This window comes from Nicotiana tabacum, chromosome 13, assembly GCF_000715075.1.
Source record: "Nicotiana tabacum cultivar K326 chromosome 13, ASM71507v2, whole genome shotgun sequence".
Classification (NCBI taxonomy): domain Eukaryota; kingdom Viridiplantae; phylum Streptophyta; class Magnoliopsida; order Solanales; family Solanaceae; genus Nicotiana; species Nicotiana tabacum.
The window spans coordinates 80922361-80939499 of NC_134092.1; the positions used below are offsets into that span (position 1 = coordinate 80922361).

The 17139-nt window shown below is 39.9% G+C and overlaps 1 pseudogene; it reads right to left on the minus strand.

Moving 5' to 3' along the window:
- LOC142168187 (uncharacterized) overlaps window positions 1–17081 on the minus strand; it is a 33362-nt pseudogene extending 16281 nt beyond the window's left edge.
- Window positions 17082–17139: the final 58 nt, after the last annotated feature.

Below are 17139 nucleotides of genomic sequence, written 5' to 3' on the forward strand. Positions count from 1 at the left end.
ATACTGATTTCGAGGTCATTTACTTAAAAATCAAACCTTGGTCAACTTTTCCAACTTAAAGCTTCCGAATTGAGAATTTTCCTTCCAAATCAACTCCGAACTTTCCGAAATTCAATTCCGACCACACGTACAAATCATAAAACATGAAGTAAAGCTACTCAAGACCTCAAACCGTTGAACGATGCGCTATATCTCAAAATGACTGGTTGGGTCATTACTAAAAAGGTACCTCACCACCAATTGAAATTGAAATTGCACCACTTATGGAACCCTAACGAGCACCTGACCCTCATAGATCTGGGCTGGAATTTCTTTGTGGTGAAGTTCGAAAAGAAGAGAACATGAAGATTGTACAGCACGGAAGCCCATGGTTCATCATGTGATATTTCCTCTCCGTTAGGAATTGGGAACCAAATTTCGTGCTGGCAGAATAAAAAAAAAGATCCATGCCACAGCCATCTGGATCCGGCTTCCCCAATTGCCTATAGAGTTATACGATAAAGAGATCCTGGAAAGGTTTCGTAAAAGGGTTGGTAGGCTGCTGAAAATTGATACGTGTACCTTTGCCGCGAAGATGTATCAGGACTTGAGGCAACACTATTAGTGGAGAATAATGAAGAAAGATATAGTGGCGTTTGTAGCTCAGTGCTTGAATTGTCAGCAGGTGAAGTACGAGCATCAGAGGCCAGTCTGTTTGCTTTAGAGGCTTGATATTCCTGAGTGGAAATGGGAGTGTATCACCATGGACTTCGTAGTTGGGCTCCCACAGACTTTGAAGAAGTTTGATGCTATTTGGGTGATTGTGGATCGATTGACTAAGTTTGCGCATTTCATTCCAGTTGGGACTACCTATTCTTCGGAGTAGTTGGCTGAGATATATATCCACGAGATTATTCACCTTCACAGTATGCCGGTATCCATTATTTCATATCGAGGCACATAATTTACATCACGGTTTTGGAGAGTAGTGCAACAAGAGTTAGGCACACGGGTTAAGTTGAGTACATCATTACATCCTCAGACGGACGGACAGTACGAACACACCATTCAAATATTGGAGGATATGCTACGTGCTTGTGTCATGGATTTTGGGGGTTCTTGGGATCAGTTTCTACTGCTTGCCGTGTTTGCCAACAACAGTATCTACCAATCGAGTATTCAGATGGCTTCGTATGAGGCCTTGTATGGGAGGCGGCATCGGTCTCCGGTTGGTTGATTTGATCCAGGTGAGGCTAGGCTATTGGGTACTGACTTGGTTCAGGATACTTTGGAAAAGGTTAAGTTGATTCAGGATCGGCTTCACACGGTACAGTCTAGACAGAAGAGTTACGCTGATTGGAAGGTTTGTGATGTTTCCTACATGGTGAGGGAGAAGGTATTGCTCAGAGATTCACCCATGAAGGGTGTTATGAGGTTCGGGAAGAAAGGCAAATTGAGCCCTCGGTATATTGGCCCTTTTGAGGTTCTTGAGAGGATTGGAGAGGTGGATTACAAGCTTGCATTGCCACATAGTCTATCGAGTGTTCATCCAGTGTTTCATGTTTCCATGATCTGGATGTATTTTAGTGATTCGTCCCATATTTTGGACTTTAGCACAGTTCGGCTAGATGGGGATTTGACTTATCTAGTGGAGTCCATGGCCATTTTGGATCGGCAGGTTCGGAAGTTGAGATCCAAGAATATAGCTTCAATGAAAGTACAATGGAGAGGCCAACCAGTCGAGAAGACTACTTGGGAAACCGAGCAGGAGATGCGGAGAAGTTATCCACACCTATTTGAGGCTCCAGGTATGATTCTAGACCCGTTCGAGGACGAACGTTTGTTTAAGAGGGGGAGAATGTAATGACCCAGCCGATCGTTTTGAGTATTATAGCCCCGTTCCCCCATTTATTTTTTATTCTATGTTCGTTTTTTGCAATGTGACTTGCCGAGGTGGTTGGTTTGGTTTCGAGGATTTTTCAGAATTGATTGGGAGACTTAGTCCCAACGTTGAAAGCCTAAGTTAAAAGAGTTGACTGGATATTAACTTATGTGTAAATGACTCCGAAATAGAGTTTTAATGATTCTGATAGCTCCGTATGGTAATTTTGGACGTATGAGTGTGTGCGGATATTGATATGATTTTTGCTTGAAAAGGTGAAAGTTGGAAAAGTTGAAGTTTGGAGAGTTGAGAGGTTTGATCTAGAGTTGACTTTGTTATTACCGAGCTCGGGTTTTGGTTCCGAAAGTTGGAATAGGTCCGTTGTGTCATTAATGACTTGTGTGCAAAATTTGAGGTCAATCGGAGTTGGTTTGATAGATTTTGGCATCGATTGTAGAAGTTGAAAATGCATTAGTTTCATTAGGCTTGAAATAGGGCGCGATTCATGTTTTTGATGTTGTTTGACGTGACTTGAGGCCTCGACTAAGTTCGTATCATATTTTAGGACTTGTTGGTATATTTGGATGGGGTTGCGGTGGCCCCGAGTGTGAATCGGATTGAAATCGGGATCAAAACTGGACTTGGAGGATTGCGGAAGCAGCTGAAGTCTGGTGTAATCGCACCTGCGGTAGGAGTGGCCGCATGTGCGGGTGAGATGTCTCATGTGCGCGTTCTGGGGAGAAGGCCTAGGAGCGCAGGTGCGACAAAGATTTCCACACCTGCGAGGTCGCAGATGCGGGAAGTGGAGCGCAAATGCGGATGTGGAGAGGGGCAGGAGCTTTCGCAGAAGCAGAGTCTCGGGCACAAGTGCGATTCCACAGGTGCGGAGTTTGGTCCGTATACTTGAAGCTAGGGGACTTATGAGAGACTACGGGACTGCAAAAGTTTGGCGCACCTACGGGACTGCAGAAGCGGTTAAGTGAACTGCAGGTGCGAGATGCCTAGACAGAAGATAAAATTGAGGGTTTTGAGGATTTTCTCATTTTTTGACTTTGCAAGCCCGGCTAGTGGCGATTTTTGAGAAGGGTTTCACTAGATTTCAAGAGGTAAGAAACTTTTGATCATTTGTATTCATTACTATTGAATACCCATTGAAGTTTTCACCTAGATTATGTGTGTTTTAAGGTGGAATTTGGGGTATCTTGGACTAGGGATTGGAGAGTAAGATTTAGGGATTTGAGTGTCGATTTTTGGACGGAATTGGGTGATTTTTGTATGATTGGACTCGCTATTGAATGGGTGTTCAGATTTTATAAATTTTGTTAGATTACGATATGTGGGCCCTGGGTTGACTTTTTGACTTTTATTAAAGAACTTAGCTTTACCGTATGGAATCGATTCCTATAGCTTGTATTGATTGTATTAGTACAACAAAAAGACATCAACCAAAACTCATAATGCCCATAACGAGTCTTGAACGCCATCTTAGGGATGTCCGAAGCCCTAACATTCAACTGGTGATACTCTGATCTCAAGTCAATCTTTGAGAACACCGTGGCACCGTGAAGTTGATCAAACAAATCATTAATGTGTAGCAATGCATAATTATTCTTGATGGTAACCTTGTTCAAGTGCAGTAGTCAATACACATTCTTATGGAACTATCCTTATTCCTTACAAACAACACTGGCGCACCCCAAGGTGATACACTAAGCCTGATGAACCCCTTTAACTCAGCTGGAGTCATACGATACGGAGGAATGAAAATGGGTTGAGTTTCTGGTGCCAAAATCAATATCCCTATCGGGTGGCATGTCCGATAGGTCTGCAAGAAACTTACCCGGAAACTCCCTTACTATTGGAATTGACTCAATAGTAGGAGTATCAACACTAACATCTCGAATAAAAGCTAGATACGCCGAACACCACTCTCAACTATCCGTTGAGCCTTAAGAAATTAAATTACTCTACTAGGAGTGTGACTAAGAGAACCTCCCTGTCAGGACCCAAAACTCAACCTGTCGTGATGGCGCCTATCATGGTACTAGGCAAGCCGACTACTCAGATAATTTCAACACTTTCAAATTAAGATATGCTAAAACAGGTGTAAATAAATAAAAATCTCGTAAAACTAACCGTCGCAACTCAATACAGAAATTCCCAAAACTAGGGTGTCAATGAGTACATGAGCATCTATACAATACAAGTCTGAAATACTGTCTAAGAAAAACTGAAACTGAATAAATAAGACTGAGGGATAGGGGAGGAGAGTCAAGGTCTGTGGACGCCAGAGCATCTACCTCAAAAATCTCCGAACGAGTGAACAACTCAAAGAATAAGCACCCACCGTGTCCGGAAACACATGGATCTGCACACAAAGTGCAGGTTGTAGCATGAGTACAACCAACTCAGTAAATAACAAGTCTAACTATTGGGCTGAAAGTAGTGACGAGCTTCACATGCGCAGTTCGATTACATGATTGCAGTACAAAAATGTAGGCATACTTTCAAGTTTAAGAGTTAAAGCCCAAACAGGTAAATCATGTCAAGTTCAATTGAAACATGATATGGTAAATCTCGGTATCTACATGACAGTTATATATGCCAACTGAAGTATAAAACAATATTGAAATCATATGCATACTCTCGGAGTATCAGTCACTCAGTCCTCCCATTCACTCCATCCTCACAGTCACTCATTCCTCACAGTCACTCCATCCTCACAGCTACTCAATCATCCTTAATCGCTCGACACTTGTGTTCGGCACTCGCACTCGTACTCAGTAGGTACCTGCGCTCACTATGGATGTGCAGACTCCGGAGGGGCAGTTCCAGCCCAAGCGCTATAATAAGTCAATCATGACATGAATCAAATAAAAATGATGCGACGTGCAGCTCGATCCCATAAATATCCTCACAATCAGGTCCTCAGCCTCACTCAGTCATCAATCTCTCCAGTCTCTCGGGCTCACAAAAATCATGATAATCATCCCGAACAATGATGATATAATATATCAATAAAGGAAAACAAAGACTGAGATCTAATCTGCAAATACTAGCTATGACTGAGTACAAAATGGCAAATTAAACAAATAATTTAACATGTGACACGACCTCTGTGGGTCCCAACAGTACCAACACATAGCCTAAGCATGATTTATAACATGACTGACAACTCAACTTCTCTAACACATGTTAAAAATATGGGTAACGACAAGATTATTCAACTATACAGTTCCATGGAATTGACCAAGTCACAATTCCTACGGTGCACACCCACATGCCCGTCACTTAGCATGTGCGTCACCTCAACACCAATCACATAACATGTAATTCAGGGTTTTATACACTCAGAACCAAGTTTAAAAGTGTTACTTACCTTACACCGTACAAATCCCTATTCCAATAATCCCTTGCCTCATGAATCGGTCTCCGAATGCCTCGAATCTAGCCACAAATAATTCGATACAATCAACACGAGCTAAAGGAATCAATTCCGTAAGAAAATACTAAATTCTTAATCAAAAGTCAAAAAGTCAACTTAAAAGTCGACCCCCGAGCCCACGTATCGGAATCCAATAAAAGTCACAAAATCTGGAAGCCCATTCAATCACGAGTCTAACCATACCAAATTTATCAAATTCCGATATCAAATCACCACTCAAACCCCCAAATTAAACTCTCCAAATCCCTAGCCTTTCAAACTCCTAATTTCCACCTCAAATTACACAAACTAGGTGGGAAATTCAATGGAAAAACAATATTATTGAATACAAATGATCAAAAATGACTTACCTCAAGAAACCCCTCGAAATCCCTCTCAAAACTTGCCATAGCCCGAGCTTGAAATGTCCAAAAATGATAAAATCATGAACCCTCGAACAAATATAATCTACCTAGTGCTTTCGCTTCTGCGGATCACTTGACCGCATCTGTGGTCCCGCTTCTGCGAATTTTCCATCGTGTCTGCGATCCAGGACCTCCGGCCCACTTTTGCATCTATGGTCTCTCATGCGCAGATGTGCATCCGCATCTGCGGATATACTTCCGCACCTGCGCCCCCAAGCTTCCTTTCCCAATCTCGCACCTGCGACACCTCTCCGCATCTGCGATCTCGCAGGTGCGGACAACCCTTCGCACCTGCAATCACTGCCCAACTTTGCCCAAACCGCACCTGCGACCATTCCCTAACTTCTACGGTCACGCACCTGTGACCAAACCTCCGCAGGTGCGATGACACTAAACACCAACAACCCAGATTTCCTCTCAAGTCCAAATTTCAACCTGATTCCCATATGAATCATTCTCGAGGCCCACGGGACCTCAACCAAATATACCAACAAGTCCTAAAACCTCATACAAACTTAGTCGAGCCCTCAAATCACATCAAACAACATCAAAAACACAAATCGCACCCCAATTCAAGCCTAATGAAAACTAAGGAATTCCAACTTCTACCATCGATGCCGAAACCTATCAAGTCATGTCCGATTGAACTCAAATTTTGCATACAAGTCATAAATAACATAACGGACCTATTCCAACTCCCAGAACCAAAATCCGAGCCCGGTAAACACAAAGTCAACTCTCGGTCAAACTTCTCAATTTCGAAAACTTTTAATTTTCCAACTTTAGCCATTTCAATCCTAAATCAACTACGGACCTCTAAATCACTATCCGGACATACTCCTACGTCCAAAATCATCCAACGGAGCTATCGGAACCATCAAAACCCCATTCTAAAGCCATTTACACATAAGTTAACATTTGGTCATCCTTTTCAACTTAAGCTTCCAACCTTGAGACTAAGTGTCTCAACTCATTCCGAAACACCCCCGGAACTGAACCAACTGCCCCGACAAGTCACATAGCAACTAGTAAGCATAAAATGAGCAGTAAATGGGGTAACGTGGCTAAAATACTCAAAACAACCGGCCGGGTCATTACACTCTCCATTCCAACCTTGGCAACCCCATCATAGACAATGTCGTAGTCTCATCGTGATAATCAAGGATAGCACGGTACGGGTCATAGGCATCGTCACAGTCTTAGCATGAAAATTAAGGATAGCACGGTTAGGAGATAACCAATTCGTACCCAAAATCACATCAAAATCCACCATACTAAGCAATAGAGGGCCAACACTAGTCTTATAGCCACCAATAGTGTTACATCATGTGCATCTCAAGGTGACGTATAATGAATATGAGACTTGTTAAACATGAATTTAATGAGTGTAAAGTCATAATATGAATATATATGATGTTTGGATATAAAATATAATGTTTGGGAAAAATCGGATTTAAGTTGCGAAAAAACCGACTAAGAATTTGCATTGTAACGAAGATTTTTGAGAAATACATTTCATGTGTATATGAGGTATTTTGGGACATATTGTATACCAACTTGAAGGTCTTGATATGTAGTTTCCAACACTCTTAACCGTTCATTCATATGACGTCCGGATAAAAAGATATAAGCATCTGAAGAAGGCACCCATGAGGTACCCCTACGAACGATGGTGCTAATTGGGGATCATAAGCAACTAATTGAGTATGATGGGGAGGGTATCCTGTGCAAAGGGTGTGGGCGATTAGGTCATCTATTCAGAAAATGCCTAAATTAATGGCCAATAGGGACACAAGAGTTGCAGAGACTTCAACGACGATCTATAGTACTTGGGGGGATGAGGACTGGAAGGTGGTGGAATTCCCACGAAGATCAAGATGGCAAGGGAGAACGGAAGGAAACAAAAAGCACAGACAACTAGATGCAATAGAGAGCAGGCCGAAAATCGGGAAATGACCATCGAATTCAGGTAAGCTTTTCGTCCTTGGTAGCATCGAAGAGGGTGACACAAGGGCTGTGAAGTAGGGCGGTGCTATGGCCATAGAGAAACTGGGCCAAATTAGACAAGCCCAACAGATACCATACGGGCCTCGTCTAAACAGCACCCAACCGGACAGGCAACTAAAGCTAAATGGGCCCAAGTTCCAAATGTCTAGGCCACTAGCACATAACCTAAGCCAGAAGCACGCATTACAGCCTATGGAAAATAATGAGCACACGCAAGGCATGTGCCTTGCTAACATACACGTATATCCTATCTCTCACATGCCCCTAGGGAAAAAATACGCACCCACATCGGGTAAGTATAATTCCAAAAATGCAACCCCAAATTTGATACCACCTAACTTTGATATAAGTCAACTTGTGGGGACCACTAACGAGGATAATTCTAACCTCAGTACTAATATTACTAATATTGGGCAAGGGAAAGGGAATTAATTACGCATTATCACTCACCCTCTCATACCACAACCCCCCATTTCCCATCATCACTCCCCTCAGTTGATTTGACTGACGCCGTCGCCTCTCAAAGATCTCAAATGATGAGAAATCTTCATGCACGGAAACCAATGGTGAAGGAGTTTGCTTAAAATAAAAGGGGTGTATGACAGAAGGAAAAAACCCCATTGCCAGTCCAGACACCAAGAATGGTGAGAAAACCAAACAACCCAACAAACAACAACAACATGCAAAGCCAGGGGGTGGATCCAACCCCAATACTAGTATTATCTACCCCCTACCCACAGATCACACCCCAACCTCACGGTTGGAGATGACTCTACAGGGTGTTGCATTTCTCCTGACCTTCACAATAGGGACATTGCCCATCACAGTAGTCATCCAAAATCCTCATTACCTGGCCAATATAGTCACAGCTAGCCTGAACCATGCACTGCTGAATTATGGCCATCAATTATGGATGGCAATACTTATGCAAGCCCAGTTTGCACTGAGCCAGCAGACAATGACAACAGACCGGTTGAGCTCCCTCATGGAGAAAATATTCCACACCCTTCCTTTCTTTCCACTAGTCTCCCTAGGGGAGGGGATCCCCATCCCACCTTCTCTCCAAGGACACCAGCGAGGACAATAACCCCATCATCAATGACATGGTTGAAAAGTGTCCATGAACACCTAGAGGCAACCAACACACAACTAGAGGAAATGATAGAAAGTCCGGGAGTGCCCAAGACCAAAGCAATGCTCCTACAACAGGAGGAAACAATAGAGTTCAAAAGGCTCGGGGGAGAAATGCTTATCGTACTATGCCCAAGAAACATGGCAATGTGCAGAGTAAGCCTAAGATCAGGCTTAGAGCAAACTCAGGAGACTCAGCTGTGACCTAAAACCAGTGATGGCCCAGTTAACCACCCAGACCTCTCCTGGAATGGAGAACCATAAGGGCTCAACAGTGAAGGGGAAAACCAAATGCCTGAAAAGGAAGTCACAAACCAACCCCAAGTTACTAATGGATTTCATAATCTGGAATGATAGGGGGCTAATAGTGGGGAATTTTGGAGACATTGTGCTGAAATAGTCAAATTGCACAAGCCTGCCATGCTAGTGCTCATGGAAACTAGGATGACTGAGCAGAAGCACCTGATCTAGGAGCTGGGCTTCACAGGGCAAATCCAGAACCCTGTTGTGGGACTGTCAGGAGGCATTGTCATCATGTGCAAAGATAACATCCTGAAGATTGATGAGGTCTCCACCACTCCCCAAGGCATCAATGTCATGGTCAAGGTAACTCCATCTTCCACCCCTTGGTTTTTCATTATTGTTTATACCAACAACACTTATGCTACCAGAAAGACTCTCTAGGACCAGCTTAGAACCATTTTTGATGGTTATAGGCATAGCTGGCTGGTAGGTAGGGACTTCAATGAAGTCCTAAGGGCTAGAGATAAGAAAGAGAAAACTGTATCTCTGCCCCAAGAGTGTTCTAGCACTGCCTGAACCATTACAAGCTAATTGACTTGGGTTTTAAGGGAAGTAAATTCACTTGGACTAACATGAGGTACATGAATAAGAATCCAACTAATCCTGAAAAGACTAGATATGTGCTTTTCTAATGACACATGGATTCAAGAATACCCCTCTAGTACAGTGAGTCACTTCCCTAGAACCCATTATGACCATTGCCCTATGCTGGTCAGCTTATGGCCCAATGCCTTCAATACTTCCTCTAAAACTTTTAGGTTTGAACTCATGTGGTGTAGTCACCCATCCTTCTCTAACATTATCTAAGAAGCCTATGAGGGGAGTGGTGGCCTAGAAAGGGGTACTGCTCAGCTCCAGGCCCAAGTGTTGACATGGAACAGAACTGTGTTTGGCAATATCTTTCATAAGAAGAAGTATATTCTTGCCAGACTTGGGGGCATTCAGAAATCTAATGCCTACCCCTTTAGAACTTTCCTCCTGAATCTATAGGGTAAGCTTTTAGAGGAATATTCCTCTATTCTTAATTATGAGGAAGTCTTTTGAAAAACTAAGTCTAGGATTAATTGGCTGATGGAAGGGGATTCTAATATTAGTTTTTTTTATACCTCAACTCTCAATAGGAGAAGAAGGAACAAAATCATGGCCATACAGGATGAGGTAGGGAACTGGAATGAAGAGCAACATGGGATAAAAAAACACTATTTACCAATACTACAATCTTTTCACTACTGAACATTAATTCTCATCCACACCCTGCCAGAGCTCAACCTATGGTGCTCATACCCTACCCACTAGCGAGAAATCTACTCTTAATGCTCCTCTAAGGAGTAGTGAGATCAAGGTGGCCATATTTTCTTTCAAACCTACAAAGGCCCCTGGCCCTGATGGTCTCCACCCTCTCTTCTACCAAATATACTGGAATATCCTAGAGAACAAGATCACCCATTTCTGTAATCATACTTTCTATACCCTAGAAATGAAGCCTGAAGTAAACACAACCTATCTCTGTCTGATCCCCAAGTATGCCAATGCCACAATCCTTAAGAATTTCAGACCTATTGGGCTATGCAACACTATGTACAAACTGATTACCAAAATAATTGTCATCAAGCCTGTCCTACCTACCATTATTGGCCCAAGCCAAGCCATTTTCTTGTCCAATAGGAGGGCCAGTGAAAATGCCATCATTGTGCAGGAATACATAAGCCATTTTACTAAGATGAAAGGGAAAAATGCTAACATGATCCTCAAAATTGACTTAGAAAAGGCTTTTGACAGATTAGAATAGCCCTTTATTGGAGACACTCTGGTGTCATTTGGATTTACCTACAATATGACTAAGTTAATAATGTCTTTCATTATACAAGCTCTATCTCTGTCCAAATAAATGGGGGTAGATCTTAATTCTTTCATCCTAGTAGGGGTGTCAGACAAGGGGACCCTATGCCCCCTTACATTTTCATCATGTGTATGGAAAAACTCTCTAGGAGCATTGAAGCCCAAGTGTACAATGGTAGCTGGTTCCCTATCAAAATTAGCCACATTGGGCCAAAAATCTCACACCTATTCTTTGCTGATGACCGGTGATACAAGTCTACGCGGTAATAATCACAACAAATTTCCCAAGACTAGGTAGTACAGAGTCACGAACTCTAGATGAATACGTAAAAATATCTCAAAATGAAATACAATTTTGTTCGGATAGAGAATTGACAGTATAATTTAAAAGGAAATGACTCCAAGGGACTGCGGTGATCGAGCAGCTCTACCTTGAATCCTCGCAATCAAAGAAGCTAACATTGCCTGGAACCACTACCTCCAATACCTGTATCTGCACAAAATTGTGAAGAAGTGTAGTATGAGTACACCACGATCAGTACCCAGTAAGTATCAAGACTAACTTTGGTGGAGTGGTGATGAGGTACAAGTCAAGACACTCACTAGATATAGAAACATGTGCAAAATATTACTATAAAGCTAACAACGGAAAGAAAAATAAATAAATGGCAATGAAGGGTAATCATGTGATAAAACAACAAAATAATCAAAGTACAGATAAAATACGAGTGAACGCGATTAAGGGAAAACAACATCGGTAGTAATCATCAAATTGTTACGACACAAGAGTTACAACAAGAATCACCCTGAGGTACCACACATCATAATCACAAATCACGAGTCCCAAATTACGAATCATATACACATGGCACCTCGTGCGTACAATATCAATCACCCTCACACGGCTAAGACCCCTTGCCATAATATAAGTCACAACCGCCCGGACAATTCACGTGCCGATATCACAATCCACCTGGCATGGTCACATGCTCAATATCACAATCCACCTAGCATGGTCATGGGCTCAATATCACAATCTGTCCGGCATAGTCATGGGCTACCAGTCCAACCATATCATAAAGAAAGTATATATACCAGAATACATGTACATGATCAATGAACATCAAGTTTCACACTCCTGGACTGGTATAAATGACATATTACGGTGTATGCATGTGCAAGTGCTATCACATCTCAAATTAACAAGTAATATCAGAGACACCGAGTAGCACATTGGAAAAAATACAACAACTCATGTAATATGCATGACACACAAAAGGAAGTCAAAAATCAACAACAACAGGCCCCCAGTCCATCACATAACATCCCCATATAGCCACCCTTATCTCATCGCATTGACAATTTCATAATAGCCACCCGTATCGCTCTGCCCAGACAATAACACAATAGTCACATGTATCACTTTGCCCATATAGTATATCAATAGCCACTTGTATCGTTCTGTCCTGATAATAATACAATAGCCAATCGTATCACTCCGTCCAGACAGTATATCTATAGCCACTCGTATCCCTCTGCATAATTAGCAACAATAAAATTTCACCCTTATTCTCTGCACAACAACAATCAATCCCCATAATACGTTCACATATGCCACAATATTTCCAAAATAATAATACCAATATCACAATAAAACATAGCCCATGACTAAATAACAATGTATACAAGAATTTCAATAACAACAAAATGGAACGGGAAATAACTTGACAATGAAAGGTATTCCATATAACAACAACTTCAATTAAAAGCAAATTAATAATCTAAGAGTTTAAACCAGTCAATTTTCACATGTAAGCCCGGGTACACGCTTGTCACCTCGTATACACGTCTTTCACATAATTCAAGTAATACAATTAGACCAAATCTTATGGGATAGTTTCCCCACACAACGTTAGGTAAGATACTTACCTCAAAAGCCCTCAATCAATACTCTAAAAATTCTTTTCCTCTAATATTCACTTCCGCTCAGCTCAAATCTAACCAAAATCAACTTAATAACATCAAACAATGCAAGAAAAATCAATTTCAATTAATAAAGCTAAGATCATTACAAAATTCCCAAAAAGTCAACAAATATCAACATGGGCCCAACCGGTCAAACTCCAAGTCGAAAGATAAATCTTGACTACCCATAGCCCCACGAGTCCAAATATATATTTAGTTTTCAAATCCGAGTCCAGTTCGCATCTCAAATATCAAATTTTTATTTTTCAAAACATAGTCAAAAGCCCATAATTTCTCTTCAAATATCATGATTTAGATATTAAATCTCATTAAACAATCATGTTATTTAATAAAAATGGATCAAAATCACTTAACCAATAGTTTGGTATGAAAATCTCTCCTCAAAATCGCAAGGCTAAAAAATGTGATAAATGAAGCTATGTCCCGAAATTAAACCGTTATGTTCAGTTGCAGAAGTCGCAAATGCAAACCCTCGCAAAAACGAAGCTTGAACAACCCTGAACAAATCGCAAAAGCGACAAATATGTCGCAAATGCGAACTCTGGCCTTTCGCAAAAGCGGCCAGTTGGTCGCAAAAGCGACCTTCCCCTAGCCTAAGCCTCTATTGCATTTGCAAGGCTGGCTGCGCAAATGCGAAGCCTGCCAATCCACTATTTCTTCGCAAATGTACCCTCTATTATGCAAAAGTGATAGTCGCAAAGCGTCCCTCATCTCTCAAATGCAAGAACAAAAACACGAGCAAATCTGAATCTTCCTCAAAACCTCTGGAACGCGTCCGAAACTCACCCGAGTTGTCGGGGCTCCACACCAAATATTCACACAAGTCTAAAAATACCACACGAACTCGCTCGTATGATCAAAATACCAAAATAACATCCAGAATCATGAATTGGATACCAAAACATATGAAAATCACAATAAAATTAAAGAATTGCTAGAATCACTACCATGCGTCCGATTCCGATCAAACCAACTCGGAATGACATCAAATTCTGCAGACAAGTTTTAAATGATAAAACATACCTATTCCAAGTCCTGAAATCGAAGTCTGAACCCGATAGCCATAAAGTCAAACCATGGCCAGACTTAGGAAAATTCTAAACCTTCAAATTACCAACTTCGCCAAAAAGTGCTAAATCAACCTAGGAGACTCCGAATCTAATTTTGGGCATACGCCCGAGTCTAAAATCACCGTCGGAGCCTAGCGAAACTATCAAAACTCCGATCTCAGATCAAATACATAAAAAGTCAAAATTTAATCAACTCTTCCAGCTTAAAGCTTCTAAAATGAGAATTATTCTTCCAAATCAATTCTGAATCGCTCGAAAACTGAAACCGATCATATACACAAGTCATAATACATAATATGAAGCTACTCAAGACCTTAATCCACCGAATGGAATGCTAAGTCTTAAAATGACTAGTCAGGTCGTTACATGTGGATAAGGATCCATCCCCCTAGGGTCGTACTCTCATGTTTCTCCTTGATGACGTACATGCAGATTATGAAAACTGGCCAGTGGTTGAATTTTGTTTATCTTCTCTTTATGAAAACTCTGTAGGTGTATACATGATATTCATTTACTGCATATCTTCTCTATATGATAGTCCCAGATACATGCCTTCTAATCATATCTTACTTATACGCTACGCGATCTAAGAATTGATTCAAAGTACATATCTTCTCTATATGTCAATTTGTGCAATATGACTAGTCTAATCACATATATCTTCTCTATATGAAGTTGTTAAAGAATTACTTGGTATTTTATGCATATCTTCTTTATATACAACCGTGGATGGATTATTTGATATTTTACGCATATCTTCTTTATATGTAAGCTTTGATGATTTAGTGATGTTAGACGCGTATTTTCTCTATATGTTGAGTTGTTAAACTGGAATAGTACCTGTGCATATCTTCTCTATATGCAATGGTTGACGATTTATCTGATATTAAATGCATATCTTCTTTATATGTTGAACTATTAAGAGACTTGCGCGCATTTTTTCTACATGCACTGACTGGTTGTACCTATAATTCATGCTTAAATTTGATATTATTGATGTGTTCATATATGTATTATTGAGTTGTACATGTTATGTAAAGTGAGTATCCTTGACCTGAGACATCGTAACTACTTTACCGAGGTTAGGCTCGCCACTAACATAGTATATAGGGTCAGTTGTACTCATACTACACTTCTGTACCTTGCGTGCAAATCTTGGAACTAAGCTGTTGTGGACAGGAGAGGCTAGCATTGAAGATGTAACTGCGTTCTGGATATAGCTACCATTTGTTCTTGGCAATTTAGAATTTGAGCTTTTATTCATATATATTCCAAACAGATATTGAATTTATTTTCGTACTAGTTTTATAATTCAAAAATCATAGTGGCACATGACTTGTACTACCAATCCTTGGGAGGTTTTATGTAACTCATTTATTCTATTCATGGATATTGATGACTTTTCACTTGAGTTATATTATTCATTGATTGGCTTACTTAGTATATTGGGTTAGGTGTCATCACGACTAGGTAAGATTTTAGGTCGTGACATATTAGCATGTGAAATAATATTTTAATTATTATGAACAAGCTTTAGAGTGTTAAAACTGTACGGAACTTTTATGAGAGCTACACAATGACACCACCTCCTCCCCTACCTTCTTCTTCTTCGTTTCGGCGGGGAATACCACAAATCTATCCACCATAAACCTTTACAAATTAGTATGCTTCGCATCCTCACTCATCCTCCTTATTTTTCGTATAGGCCACTACTACTACCACATCATTCCTCTTGGATCCATATGCCGCTATTATTACATCTTTTTTCTTAATTCTAGCCATCATCATGTATATTGTTATGTTCCGAAGACCAGGGGCGGCTCAATGAAATTTGTGGCCTAAAGACAAACTTTAATAGGGGGCCCTAAGATTTTTGTTGTAGAAGAAAACTCATAATTTTATTTAAAATTTATTTTTCTAGCTTTTTGAGATGCGAAATTATTAATAATTTGTTTGTAATTGATTTCTTCTAATAATTCTTTTTCAATTGATAATATAGCTAATCCATTTAATCTATCTTGAGACATTGTTGATCTTAAGTAAGATTTTATTAATTTTAATTTTAAAAAACTTCTTTCCGCTGAGGCAACTGTTACAGGAATTGTTAACATTATTCTATAAGCAATATAAGCATTTGGAAAAGAATCAAGTCTTTTTATATGATTAAGTATATCGATTAGATTATCATCTTCTATGTGTATTATTTTCCTTAAAACTTTTAATTCATAAAATAAGTCTAAACCATCAATATCAGAGTTACTATTATGTTTCAAAGAACATTCAAGGTTAAGACAATTTTTATTTAAGTTCTGATCATCTAGAGATCTCAATGTTTTGCCACTAAATAGGAAACCAAAAATATTTTCATACGCTTCAAATTGCTCAAATCTAATTTGAAGTGAAAAAATAGCTTGGTCTACTATGTATAAGAAGTAATCAACTCTAAAAGATTCGTCAAGAGATTTTGTAATTTCATTATCAACGTTCTCATCAAATTATTTCTTTCTACCTATTACATGTTTATTACGAAATTCAGGTTCTATATTCAACTCATATGCAATTTCCTTAGCAGAAATCATGGCATTTGCAAATTCTTCTTCTCTATATTTTTTGAAAAAAGAAATCAAACCCCCAAGTTGATCTATGGCAACATCAATATGCATATCTTTTGATTGTAAATGTTTGCTAACTGAATTAACTGCAAATAGTATATCATACCAAATAGTCATACCCAGTAAAAACTCAAAATTTTCAAACTCATAAGTTGCTAAACAACTAGCTTCACTTTTAGTTTTTGGATCCTCACTAACTTCTACTAATTTCAATAAAGCATTTCTTATTTGTGGAGTTTGAAATCGTATTGCTTTAATACTTTCAATTCGACTTTCCCAACGCGTTTGTGATAATGATTTAAGAGTTAGGCTAGGTACATTATCTTTTAAAATTTTCCATCGCTTAGTAGAAGAAGAAAATAGTGAATATATGCGTTGTACTACTCCAAAAAATGATATAGCTTTGGTACAAGAATTAGCCATATCACAAAGTATCAAATTTAGATTATGACAACCATATGGTGTATAAAATGATCTAGGA